At 35.7% G+C, this 13,183-nt stretch overlaps 1 pseudogene; it reads left to right on the top strand.

The window, feature by feature from the left end:
• Positions 1 to 909, top strand: LOC118018870 (annotated as a pseudogene).
• Positions 910 to 13,183: the final 12,274 nt, after the last annotated feature.

Below are 13,183 nucleotides of genomic sequence, written 5' to 3'. Positions count from 1 at the left end.
GCAAGATGGCAGGCGAAAAAGCTGAGAAGCCGGATACTAAGGAGAAGAAACCTGAAGCTAAGAAGGCTGATGCTGGTGGCAAGGCTAAGAAGGGTAACCCCTAGGCTAAAATGCCAAAGAAGGGGAAGCCCCACTGCAGCCGAAACCCTGTCCTTGTCAGAGGAATTGGCAGATACTCCCGATCGGCTATGTATTCCAGAAAGGCCATGTACAAGAGGCAGCTAAATCCAGGGTTGAAAAGAAAAAGAAGGAGAAAGTTCTTGCTACAGTCACCAAACCAGTTGGTGGTGACAAGAACGGTGGTACCCGAGTGGTTAAACTTCGCAAAAAGCCTAGGTATTACCCTACTGAAGATGTGCCTCGAAAGCTGTTGAGCCACAGCAAAAATCCTTTCAGTCAGCACGTGCGAAAGCTGCAAGCTAGTATCACTCCCAGGACCATTTTGATCATCCTCACTGGGCGCCGCAGAGGCAAGAGGGTAGTTTTCCTGAAGCAACTGAGCAGTGGCTTGCTACTTGTGACTGGACCTCTGTCCCTCAATCGAGCTCCTCTGCGTAGAACACACCAGACATTTGTCATTGCTACTTCTACCAAAATTGATATCAGCAGTGTGAAAATCCCCAAACATCTCACTGATGCTTACTTCAAGAAGAAGTTGTGCAAGCCCAGACACCAGGAGGGTGAGATCTTCGACACCGAGAAAGAGAAATAACAAGATTACAGAGCAGCACAAGGTTGATCAGAAAGCTGTGGACTCGCAAATTCTGCCAAAGATCAAAGCAGTTCCTCAGCTTCAGGACTACCTCCGCTCTGTGTTTTCTCTCACAAATGGAGTTTACCCTCACAAATTGGTGTTCTAAATTTCTTACAAAGAACGTAATTAAATAACTGATCCATTAAAAAAAAAAATGTAAAGGGAGAGGCTAGTTAAAATTCCTTTTCCACTGCAGAGGCCAGTCACATGCTCTCACTCTGAAACAAAGATAGGACCCTGCATTAGTTCCAAGTAATGTACAGATTACTTAAGAATTTTGCATGAAAAAGTTACCATATTCTAGGAAAAAAATAGCATTTATGAAAAAAAAATCAGTAAAAACGAACCATCCCCAAACCAATTAGATTAGTGTTTTGTGACTTATGATACATTGCCTTCTCCTAAAACAGGTTTCACCCATTTCAAGTCATTTGTTCAGCTTTGAAAAAATAAGCATTTTCTGCCATTGTTTTCTAAAGGGCAGATCATGCCTTTTCTATTTGGTATACTATTTTCAAAATGTCACAAAATGGCAAAGAGTAAAGAATCCTAGAGACCGAGAGAAACAAGTTTTGCATATTTAATTGCAAAAGAGTGAGCATAAAAATATCCCCAAGGCATTCAAGTATTTTTTCCTAAAATATGCGTGAATACTTCATTTATGGATATATCAAATAGAGAAATAATCATCTCTTGATTACCTGTACACAGATATCATGCTTAAGTATATTTATGATTGAAAACATTTAGAAAAATTATTCTAAAGGAGTGCATGGATAAGATTATCATTGTTTTCAAGTCTTTGCTTCTATACCTTCCCATCCCCACGTCTGTTAGGATAGATGATGATAACTGATTTAAAGTTATGATCAGACAGAATTTTGGAAAAACATTTGCAACTTTCTCCCTCTTGTCTAAAAATACCATTTCGGGGTGCCTGGGTGGCTCAGTCTTTAAGCGTCAGCCTTTGGCTCAGGTCATGATCTCAGGGTCCTGGGATCGAGTCCCACATCAGGCTCCCTGTTCTGTGGCTGTAACAGGAAGTATGCTTTCTTTTTATGATATTGTGATTTCTTATTGTTTCTATATGAGTGAAGGTTATCCATGGCCTTCTGTAACTAACCATAAGTGGAATGTCTCAAGTCCCACTTTAAAATGTATTTCTGAGTTGGATTCCCTGATGCTATGAATATAGGATGAATGTTAGAATAGATCACCATTCTCTTTGTTAAAAGAATTTGCAGGGCACCTGCATGCCTCAGTTAATTAAATGACTATCTCTTGATTTCAACTCAGGTCATGATCTCAGGACCCTGAGATCAAGCCCCATGTCAGGCTCTGCACTCAGGGGGGAGTCTGCTTTAGATTCTCTTTCACTCCCTCTGCCCACCCCCCCATCTCTCTCTCTCTAAAATGAATAAATAAATCTTAAAAAAAAAAGAATTTGCTGTTAATTCCCACATTCTTACATATATTGTATGATATCTAACATACTGTAGTAACTATCTATCAGTTTTTTAAATACCTAGCTATCTGCCTCTCTGTTTATCTTTCTGTGTCTGTCATATATAAGAGGCTATGTCATGGGCGCCTGGGTGGCTCAGTCGTTAAGCGTCTGCCTTCGGCTCACGTCATGATCCCAGAGTCCTGGGATCGAGCCCCGCACTGGGCTCCCTGCTCAGCAGGAAGTCTGCTTCTCCCTCTCCCGCTCCCCCTGCTTGTGTTCCTGCTCTCGCTATCTCTCTCTCTGTCAAATAAATAAATAAAAATCTTTAAAAAAAAAGAGGCTATGTCTTATTTTTATATTTCAAGTCTCTACTATATAGTGAGTAACAATTGTGAAATAATTATTGAATAAACAGATGAATGCATGAATGTATAAAGAAGGTTCTATAAAGTGTGTTTTCAGTGAACCAGTATAAGTGTCTTAGACATATGCTTGCAGGTGGTATGGCCACAGCAACTTCTTTCAAACCACATCTCCAAAGGCAAGGGAAATAAAAGTGAAAATGAACTTCTGGGACTTTATCAAGATAAAGGAAACATTCAACAAAACAAAGAGACAACCCACAGAAGGGGAGAAGATATTTGCAAATGACACTACAGATAAAGGGCTGGTATCCAAGATCTATAAAGAACTTCTCAAACTCAATACCCAAAAAACAAATAATCAAGTCAAAAAATGAGCAGAGACATGAACAGATACTTCTTCAAAGAAGACATACAAATGGCTACCAGACCCATGAAAAAATGTTCACCATCATTAGCCATCAGGGAAATTCCAATCAAAACCACAGTAAGATACCACCTTACACCAGTTAGAATGGGAAAAATGGACAGGGAAAGAAACAACAAATGTTGGAGAGGTTGTGGAGAAAGGGGAACCCTCTTACACTGTTGGTGGGAATGCAAGTTGGTACAGCCACTTTGGAAAACAGTGCAGAATTTCCCCAAAAATTTAAAAATAGAGCTACCCTATGACCCAGCAATTGCACTACTGGGTATTTACCCCAAAGACACAGATGTAGTAAAAAGAAGGGCCATATGCACCCCAATGTTCATAGCAGCAACGTCCACAATAACCAAACTGTGGAAGGAGCCGAGATGCCCCTCAACAGATGAATGGATAAAGAAGATGTGGTCCATATATACAATGGGATATTACTCAGCCATCAGAAGGGATGAATACCCACCATTTGCATCAACATGGATGAACTGGAGGAGATTATGTTAAGTGAAATAAGTCAAACAGAGAAAGACAATTACCATGTGATATCATTTATTTGTGGAACATAAGGAATAGCTTGGAGGACATTAGGAGAAGGAAGGGGAAAATGAAGCAGGGGAAATCAGAGAGACAGAGGAACCATGAGAGACAATGGACTCTGAGAAACAAATTGAGGGTTTTAAAGGGGAGAGGGATGGGGGGATGGGTTAGCCTGGTGATGGATATTAAGGAGGACACATATTGCATGGAGCACTGGGTGTTATACACAAACAATGAATCATGGAACACTACATCAAAAACTAATGATGTACTGTATGGTGACTAACATAACATAATAAAAACTAATTAGAATTAAAAATTAATGAATAAATATAAAAATTAAATAAATAATTATGCACAAGGTTTTATTTTTGATTAAAATCTAAACATCATTTTATATAATTATGGAAAAGCTAGGATAGGAGATAAAACATTATCAAGTAGAAAAATTGAGTATTAATTATTGCCTTTAGACCCCACGCTTGGTTCCTCAGGGTGCCACCTGTTGTGATCTTACTTCAGTTTACTAATTTTTACCTACAGATTTTGGGAAGGAAGTGAAGAATATTTTTTTTTTTTGAGAAAAAAATTTATTCAGTTTTAAGGTCTTTTTTTACTGGTGTCCAATTTCTTCATCTGACTTGCTTGTGTAATGGTTGACACACTTGCTTTGCTTTTGTCTCTAGTACTTGTATGTATGGTCCCTGCTTCTTGAAAACATGAGTTCAGATTAACGTATAAGTGGCAACAGGTTAGCATTGCTCAGAGGAGTCATGGTGATAAGTTAAGAAAAGAACCAGTGCATTCTAAAGTACCAATAATGTCACAACGTTAGTTCTTATGTGATTCCTCAAATACGAAGAATAAATAACTATAATAACAAATATAATAAAAAATAATGCAGGGAGAAGAGAATGTCAATGGTATGGCTTTCTAGTTTTGGTGAAACTGCTGTTGATAAGTAATCTTGGCCTCATGTCAGCGATTCTGAGCCCCTGGCATCTAGTCACCAATTTGTTTATTTCATGCCATTTCTGATTAGTTTTGAACATGTAACTGTTTCTATATTTAGGTGTTTTGCATCTTTCCACATCTATTATTTTCTGCCATATATTGGTAAATAAACATCAAGATCTGAGTAGCATAAAGAATGGAAAAAACAGGTGAAAACTGCAAGTCTAGTGACGGAAGAGGTCAAGTCCACCTCAAAGAGCTGAGAGCTGATGGGAAGAGGAAGGGGTGGCCCACATGGAATGAGGCTTAGGGGTCAAGCACGGTGAGCAGTACTAAACAGACCTCACTAAACTGATCATTGATTCTCAGGTTGCGACCTTGCTAGATTTAACCCCATCTAGGTGGAGACATTTCAAATGTAACCACAAAATATGTTTGAGGCCTACAGGAAATTTCTGCCTCTGATTCAGACCACCATAAGCGCTGCCTGATTTTGAACTGTATTTCTAACCTGTAATTTCATTCTGACAGAATTCCTGGGCACTGCTAAAGATTGAAGGAGTGTGGTTTGTAGCTTTCATTTGCTATACTGCTTCCAGGTGCAAAGGTTTGGCTTAAAACCCTATTTTAAAACTCCCAGAGCATTTATTTATCACAATTTCCAGATGAGTTGAAGAACACACCACTAGATGAGCAGTATGATTTAAAAGGTTCTAGTAGAGAAAAACATTAGTACCATTAAGTCTACAAGGAAGAATGCTATGCGTATCATGGCAACTTTCCTTATATATGCAAAGTTACTAAAAGGGTCGCATCATCTTAATCAGCTATTTTCCAGTTCCACTAGTGCGCTGAGATGTGGAAAGGCTATTACAACAGAGAATGGATGGAAATTAACTATGGAGAAAAGTACTCTAGCAGCAAGTGTCTTTCTAAATGGAATGAACTAATACATTTCCTTCCTTAAGAAAGAAGCTAACATCACAGAAGTGTTGTAAGGTCCTTTCTCTGAGAGTTTGATTAGGTAATCATAGGAGATCCTTTTAAATCCCTTAAGTGCAATTCTCACTCTTGTGAAAGCAGTAAATAATGAACTGAAAGCAAAGAGGAAAAATGGTCTCATGCAACTAGAAAAGAATACTGCCAGTGCTACCTACATCTTAAGGTCCTTTTATATTCCAAATGAGTATGTGTCCAAACGATGAAGAATAACATTTTAAATGTTACATTTGGATATTATAAGACAGTCTTAACTTTATATTTTTGTCTTTTGAAATAATTTAATTTTGTGTAACATACAATGTTTTCACAAGTGTTATGATTCACACTTGAACATCTATCATCAAAAATAGTAAAATTAATTTTTGACTTTACCAAGATCTTCACAAATTTAAGTACATAGCATTTACTAGGAAAACATAAACATATTTATTAGTTATTTGTTTCTAACAACACTTAATTATTTATGTGAAATCAAAATACCAACAAAAGTAAGATTACTTTCAAAAGAATGGAGGATACAAAAAACCAAAGTGAACACTTTTACAAAAAAGGAAAATTTATAAAATAATATAAATAATGTAGTTAGACCAAATTAAAGTTTTACTATAATTAGGGCAATTTGGAAAAGCTTGCTCTATTGAATGTTATTCTTTCTGCTCTATAACAATAACTCAGCCTTATCAAAATAGGTCAGTAATTATTTTTAAATTCACCATTATTAACCACATGATGTTTGGACATTTACGTACTCATTTTCCTTTTGTGGAATAAAAGTCACATTCTAGTTATGATATTCCAAACTAATAAAAACCAAAGTATAGCATTCAAATGAATAAGGGCTCCACACTGAAATCACATTGAATGAGATAGAGGGAAATTAAAATTTAAGGATTTTGCTATTTATTATATCCATATGCAGTTAGTGGAAATAAAGTATTCTATATATTTTTTAATCAAATCAATTTATTCGCAAGTCTCTTGTTACACAGATAGCAGGAAAAGTGGAAAGAGTTGTGAATTAGACTCCACTAAAGGCCATGATTCTTGACGCCTGGTACAAAACTTATAAAATATCAGATTTGAAGCAGGCCAACTAATGTGCTGAATCTTAATTTGGGATCATAAGTGAATAGGATATTATATTGTTGGTAGAAATACGTGGAACGATAGTGTGAAATCTTTTCAAAACAGTAAAACCGTAAATGAATATATAATGTTACTTTTAAGTGCCTGCTCTCTAGATATTTCTCATTTATGACAATAAGTATAAGATCAAAGAAACATTTTTAAATTTAAAGTTAAAATATATTGTGAAAAATATGTGATGTGGAAGAATTATAAAGGCAAGAGTCATGAAAACATTAGTGTAGTGTATCAGTTGACCATTGGAGAAAAAAATTGAAAAATGTACATTTCATACCACTCATTTAGAAATGAATTCTATGTACTGTGTAAGTGCACTGAAAACCATACTTAAAGAAAACAAGGGGCGCCTGGGTGGCTCAGTTGGTTAAGCGACTGCCTTCGGCTCAGGTCATGATCCTGGAGTCCCTGGATCGAGTCCCACATCAGGCTCCCTGCTCGGCGGGGAGTCTGCCTCTCCCTCTGACCCTCCCCCCTCTCATGTGCTCTCTCTCATTCTCTCTCTCTCAAATAAATAAATAAAATCTTAAAAAAAAATAAAAAAAGAAAAAAGAAAACAAATACAACCTTTTCAGATCACTAGAAAATCATAAGTATATGTCAAAATATTTTCTATGCTTCCTGTGTCAAATTTGTAAGTTAGAAATCAAAACGATAACATTCTAAAATTTGATTTAATGAAATTAACCACAATGTCTTTAATGAAAAATGAAGATATCTGCAAAATACAAGTGATAAAAAATATTTGCTACATATTTTAAAATATGTAATATCATTTAAAATTTCATATAAAATAATAAGAAAATAATTTAAATTCCAAATATAAATAGACAAGGCTAATGAAATACTTATACAAACTGCTGTAAATTATTAGAAGTTAATAAGCAAAGATAGAGAAATGGTAAAACAAGGTAGGAAGAAGTACATGAGCACATTAAAATGAGAAAAGGTAGAATCCATTTAGGAAAATTCCACTAGTTTTATGTAACCATGTAGACTTTAAGGTTGTGTAATGGTGGGAGTTAAGATTAAAGTATAAGCAGCTACAGGGCGCCTGGGTGGCTCAGTTGGTTAAGCCACTGCCTTCGGCTCAGGTCATGATCCTGGAGTCCCAGGATCGAGTCCCGCATCGGGCTCCCTGCTTGGTAGGGAGTCTGCTTCTCCCTCTGACCCTCCCCCCTCTCATGCTCTCTCTAGCTCATTCTCTCTCAAATAAATGAATAAAATCTTAAAAAAAATAAAAAAGTATAAGCAGCTACAGGTGCTAGTGTGTGATGGTGCTTATATGTTCTTTGTTACGTTTGATTGTTACGGTGTTTAAGTTCTTTCCCTAAAAAGAGTAGAGTGATGTGTCTGATAAGTGAGCATGAGAATCATGTTTGCAATTTTAAAAGATCACGAAGGAAATATATGCCAACCAAAAATTTAGGAAAATATGATAGCCCAGAAAAATGACTAGCATTAAAAATCAATATCGTCCTCAGGGTAGTTACTGAAAGGAAAAAATAGAGTTGTAAAATAGCTGAAAGTTAGCCAGCTTAGTTACTTAAGAGGGACAGAAGTCAAAGCCCAGTGCACTCCTGGATGGAGACTGTGAGTCACCATACACGCACACTTACATATGAAACACAAATCTGGGACTGTAGGAGACCATATCCTAAGGATAAGACTGAATGGGAAAGAAGTTAGTCTTCCCATGGGCTTGCAGGCTTGAGTAGTTCTACAAGGTGTGAGGAATCTTAATTCTTAAATTTGGGTTAAAATTACTCTGGTCTAGTAGGATATGGACTCCTGAGAGATGCTGGACTCCTGACCAACAGCACATGTAAATTCTCTTCAGCAGAAGATTCTTTTCTACCAGACTTCAAATTATTTCTACAAATGATTTTTCAGATAAATGGCTGGTATCAGGTCAAAGATAACCAGAGACACAAGGAAAAATAAAATAAAGAAAACATTATGATCAAGAACCAGCAGTAACAGTCATGCCCTGGCTTCCAAATTACAATTATCATACACAGAATATGAAATAGATAAAGGGGATTGAGAGTACACTCCTCATGATGAGCACTGAGTAATGATGTATAGAATTGTTGAATCACTATATTTTACACCTGTAACTAATATAACACTGTGTGTTAACTAAAATGGAATGAAAATAAAAAATGTAATAAAGAAGAATATAGAAAACTATGTTTATAATCTATAAAGAAATAAAAGCAAGATTAGAATATCTTCAAGAAAGAGAATACTACAAAAGATTATGTAGCATATTAAAAGTAAGTATAACTATTTAAAAGGAAAAAAAACCTTTAAATTAAGAATTCAGTTACTATGATTTATAAGAGTTTAAGCAGAACAAAAGTGGAAATTAACTAATTATAATAAAGAATAAAATATTTACAGCTTTGCTCTGATGATATAACCAATATTCTTAGAAAAGAGTAATAGTCTTATTTCTCATCTTTTTATTAAGTATTGGTTTATATGTGTATATGTTACTTATACTAAGTATACCATTTATATAGTAGTAAAATATCTAAGATACTTTAGTCAATACATGACACATGTATAGAAATTTAACAAAACTAACATGCAAAATTTACTAAATTTGTTAAGACTTTATTTCCATAATTTCAAACAGATATAAAATGGAGATGATAGTTTATTCAGAAAGCAAGAAAACTAACGAAAATATTGCATCTAGCATTCCATATTGCCTGTTTCTTCCTAGAAATAAAACAAGAATTAAAACATTAGTATTTGTTTCCCTTGTCAAAATGTAGTTCCACAGTGCTAGAGGTCACATACAGAGACCTAGAATTTAACAAATGGATATACCTTTGTTATTGATCAAGTTTGCAGAGATGAATTTAGACTCAGTATTTATCTGGGAATTTTATGAAAATCTAGCAATGAACAATCTTTGTTATCAATTACATTCATCTTCCCTCGGCCATGTGTAGGAAGTTTTCTGACTTAAACTCTTGAGTCATTAATGATAATTATCAAGACTCTCAACAGTGTCGTGTTATTCTCATATTTGTGTGTTGTTTTCTTATAGTGGAAGAACATTTTACAAAGGATACCATGAATATATTATTTCCTCTCATGCCCTTTTCCTCTAGCACCAATGCTCCCATAAAAACAGGCTTTGGGGTGCCTGGGTGGCTCAGTTGTTAAGCGTCTGCCTTCGGCTCAAGTCATGGTCCCAGGGGCCTGGGATCTAGCCCGACATCAGGCTCCCTGCTCAGCGGGAAGCCTGCTTCTCCCTCTCCCACTCCCCCTGCTTGTGTTCCCTCTCTCGCTGTGTCTCTCTCTGTCAAATAAATAAAAATATTTTAAAAAAACAGGCTTTAAAATCAATGTTTGGCTTAATTTGTATATTTTATATGTAATAATATATAATATTATGTAATTATATAATAAGTAATATGTAAATATATAATATACAATAAATATGCAATAAAACATGAAATAAACCATTTCCCCATATTTATTTATAACTACAGAATGCAATTCATCTTAGACCTTAAAGACATTCTGTAAAAACCTTCCATCTGAATACTTTTGATGGTTATATTTGTTAAAAGACAAAAGAATAAAATAGTGGACTCCTTGAACAAAATGTATTATTATATGTATTTTTTTTAAATGGATTGTCCCCACTTTCTCTCTTCTCTGATAGTACATGAATGTGTATTGGGAACAAATGCTCCCAGCACCCTTAAAAAAGCATTATGCTTAAATGTTCTGTGGATTCCCAAAGTAATACAAATTTGACCACTTTAAATACTTTTGAGAGTACCGATTTTTTGTCTTGTTATCAAGAGCTTAATTATTTAGAAGTGTGGCTGATAAACATTCTGGTCCTTCCTTACTTGATTTCTAAGAAGAAAATCATGAAGAAAAAAGTATCTATTTTTCTATAGCTTCTGTTATACAAGATTATGGCACCCAAGGAGAAACTGTTCAATTCCTTATGGTGTGTGTGTGTGTGTGTGTGTGCAGTATATTTGGGGGGCAGACACAGGGAGACTGAATAGGGATAAAATTTGATTAAGAAATATCCTAAGAGCTAGCGTTCTCTACCTAATGATGATAACTGTTCTTCATATGCTCTTAAGTTAGAAAAACAAATGACTTTCATTTGAAAAGAGCGAAGCATCATTGACAAATTTAGCATAGTTAATATATTTGAACTTGACTATCCTGTGACTGCAAGGTAGGCAAGCTTACTGTACCTTGGTCAGGAAGGCAATGAGCTATATTGCTCAGACATACTGCTCCAAAGACAATGTTAAAAGATTTAGCAGAAATTGATCTGACAGTGCAAAAATGGCAGTCAGATTCTAGCTGTCTCTAAGCAGGTCCTGTTCCTCCCTGGCCAAAGATATTTAGATTCTCTCTATACACAGCTTCAGGATAAGGAAGACCTATTACACTAGTCCCAGGGAATAATTACATTAAGCAGAGCTCTTTTGAATGTTGAATTCACTGGATGGACAAAGACTAAGAACACTTCAAGACAGTTAAGAGCAGACAAGACACCCAGGCCAAGTAAGAACTATCGTATAAGCCACATTACTTCAAGAGTACAAAATTATTTATTATAACATTATATTTATGATTTTAATGGAACCTGGCATCTTAATCTACTATTGTTCTATGTAGAAGGGATGTTAAGAGCACTGGCTTTGAAGTCAAACTGGTCTTGGAATTCTATTTAGTCACTTCTGTGTTCTTTTAAATGCCAACACAATTATGAAAATTAAAATATATAAATTGCTTAAAACAAGATATGACACACCATAAACACAGACTGTATTATCCATAGATAGCTAAACTTTAGTCGCTAATACATTAGTACTTTTTTACAGATTAGTTTATAATATCCTCTCTCAAACCACATAGGGGAAGCACTATTACAATGTCTTTTGAAATTTGGGGCGCCTGGGTGGCTCAGTTGGTTAAGGCGACTGCCTTCGGCTCAGGTCATGATCCTGGAGTCCTGGGATCAAGTCCCGCATCGGGCTCCCTGCTCGGCGGGGAGCCTGCTTCTCTCTCTGGCCCTCCCCCCTCTCCCCCTCTCGTGTACTCTCTCTCATTCTCGCTCTCTCAAATAAATAAATAAATCTTAAAAAAAAATGTCTTTTGAAATTATAGTAACACAAGGCAACTGAGAAATAGTTCATGTGACTTGCTCAACTCCCATAGTTTGAAAGTGACAAAGCCAGGATTTGGACTCAGTTTGACTATATTTTTTGTTAATGTAAAAACTTTTCCATGCTGACTGTTATTTTGAAAACTAGAAAGATTAGATAGATAGATGATAGAAGATGGAAAGAGATAGATAGATGATAGATAGATGATAGATAGATGATGATAGATGATAGATAGATAGATGATAGATAGATAATAGATAGATGATGATAGATGATAGATTAGAGACACTCAGACAGACATGGACAAAACCAGGTTAGCAGAACAAGGACAATCAAGGAATGGTACTGGGGAATTCACACTAAGCCTGCAATTAGCAGTCTACCTATTCTCCACTTAAGATTTTAAGACCTTACATACAAAAGCATATTTTCACATTGTTGAAAATTATGGAGTGTTCCTTGTAGCCCTAACTAATAATTTTATTGCCTTCTTTTTATAGTTTATTATCGGTAGGACTTTTTTGGTTATTTGGCAAAGAGCAACTGGAAGTACACTGACATCACCACTAAATTACTTGCGACAGTGGCTGTGAATTAATACAAATCTCTTTTGCCCAAGGACATGCTTCTGAAAATTTAACACCAAGAATTAAAAGAACCGGAGAGGGAAACAAACCATAAGAGACTCTTAATCTCAGGAAACAAACTGACGGTGCTGGAGTGGAGGGGCGGGGGGTGGCTGGGTGATGGACATTGGGGAGGGCATGTGCTATGGTGAGTGCTGTGAATTGTGCAAGACTGATGGATCACAGACCTGTACCCCTGAAACAAATAATACATTGTATGTTAATAAAAAATTAAAAAATAAATAAAAATTAAGAATTCTAAGTGGTCTATAGGAGGAAACATAAAAGACAACTGTATTAACACCACTGGTGTTAAGGGTGGTGCTAACATTTCAGTTCAGATAAGAATTTTACCCTCTAAGTATTCAGAAATGATTCAAAAGAAAAGTTTTGTTCCAATTGATTATATTGAGATCTTATCATACCAATATAGGCATGAATTTTAATGAAATGTTTCATTTATATTTTCATGTATTTTCCCTATATTGAATACTCTTCTGGAATTCCGTTAGAATTATTGTTTACAACAACAAGTGGTAAAAAATGATCAAACTAGTAGTTAATTTTTATCATCATGTTAAATACATGAATGAATAAAGATTTAAAGATCTGGTGATGATGCATTCATATAATAATCTGAATATCCTTGCTTGAAATTTGAGTTATTGTTATCTTAAAACCTTAAAAACATGGGCGCCTGGGTGGCTCAGTTGGTTAAGCGACTGCCTTCGGCTCAGGTCATGATCCTGGAGTCCCTGGATTGAGTCCCGCA

This window comes from Mirounga leonina, unplaced genomic scaffold (assembly GCF_011800145.1).
Source record: "Mirounga leonina isolate KUSES-001 unplaced genomic scaffold, KU_Mleo_1.0 Mir_172, whole genome shotgun sequence".
NCBI classification, from domain to species: domain Eukaryota; kingdom Metazoa; phylum Chordata; class Mammalia; order Carnivora; family Phocidae; genus Mirounga; species Mirounga leonina.
This window is presented reverse-complemented; position numbering and strand designations above follow the sequence as displayed.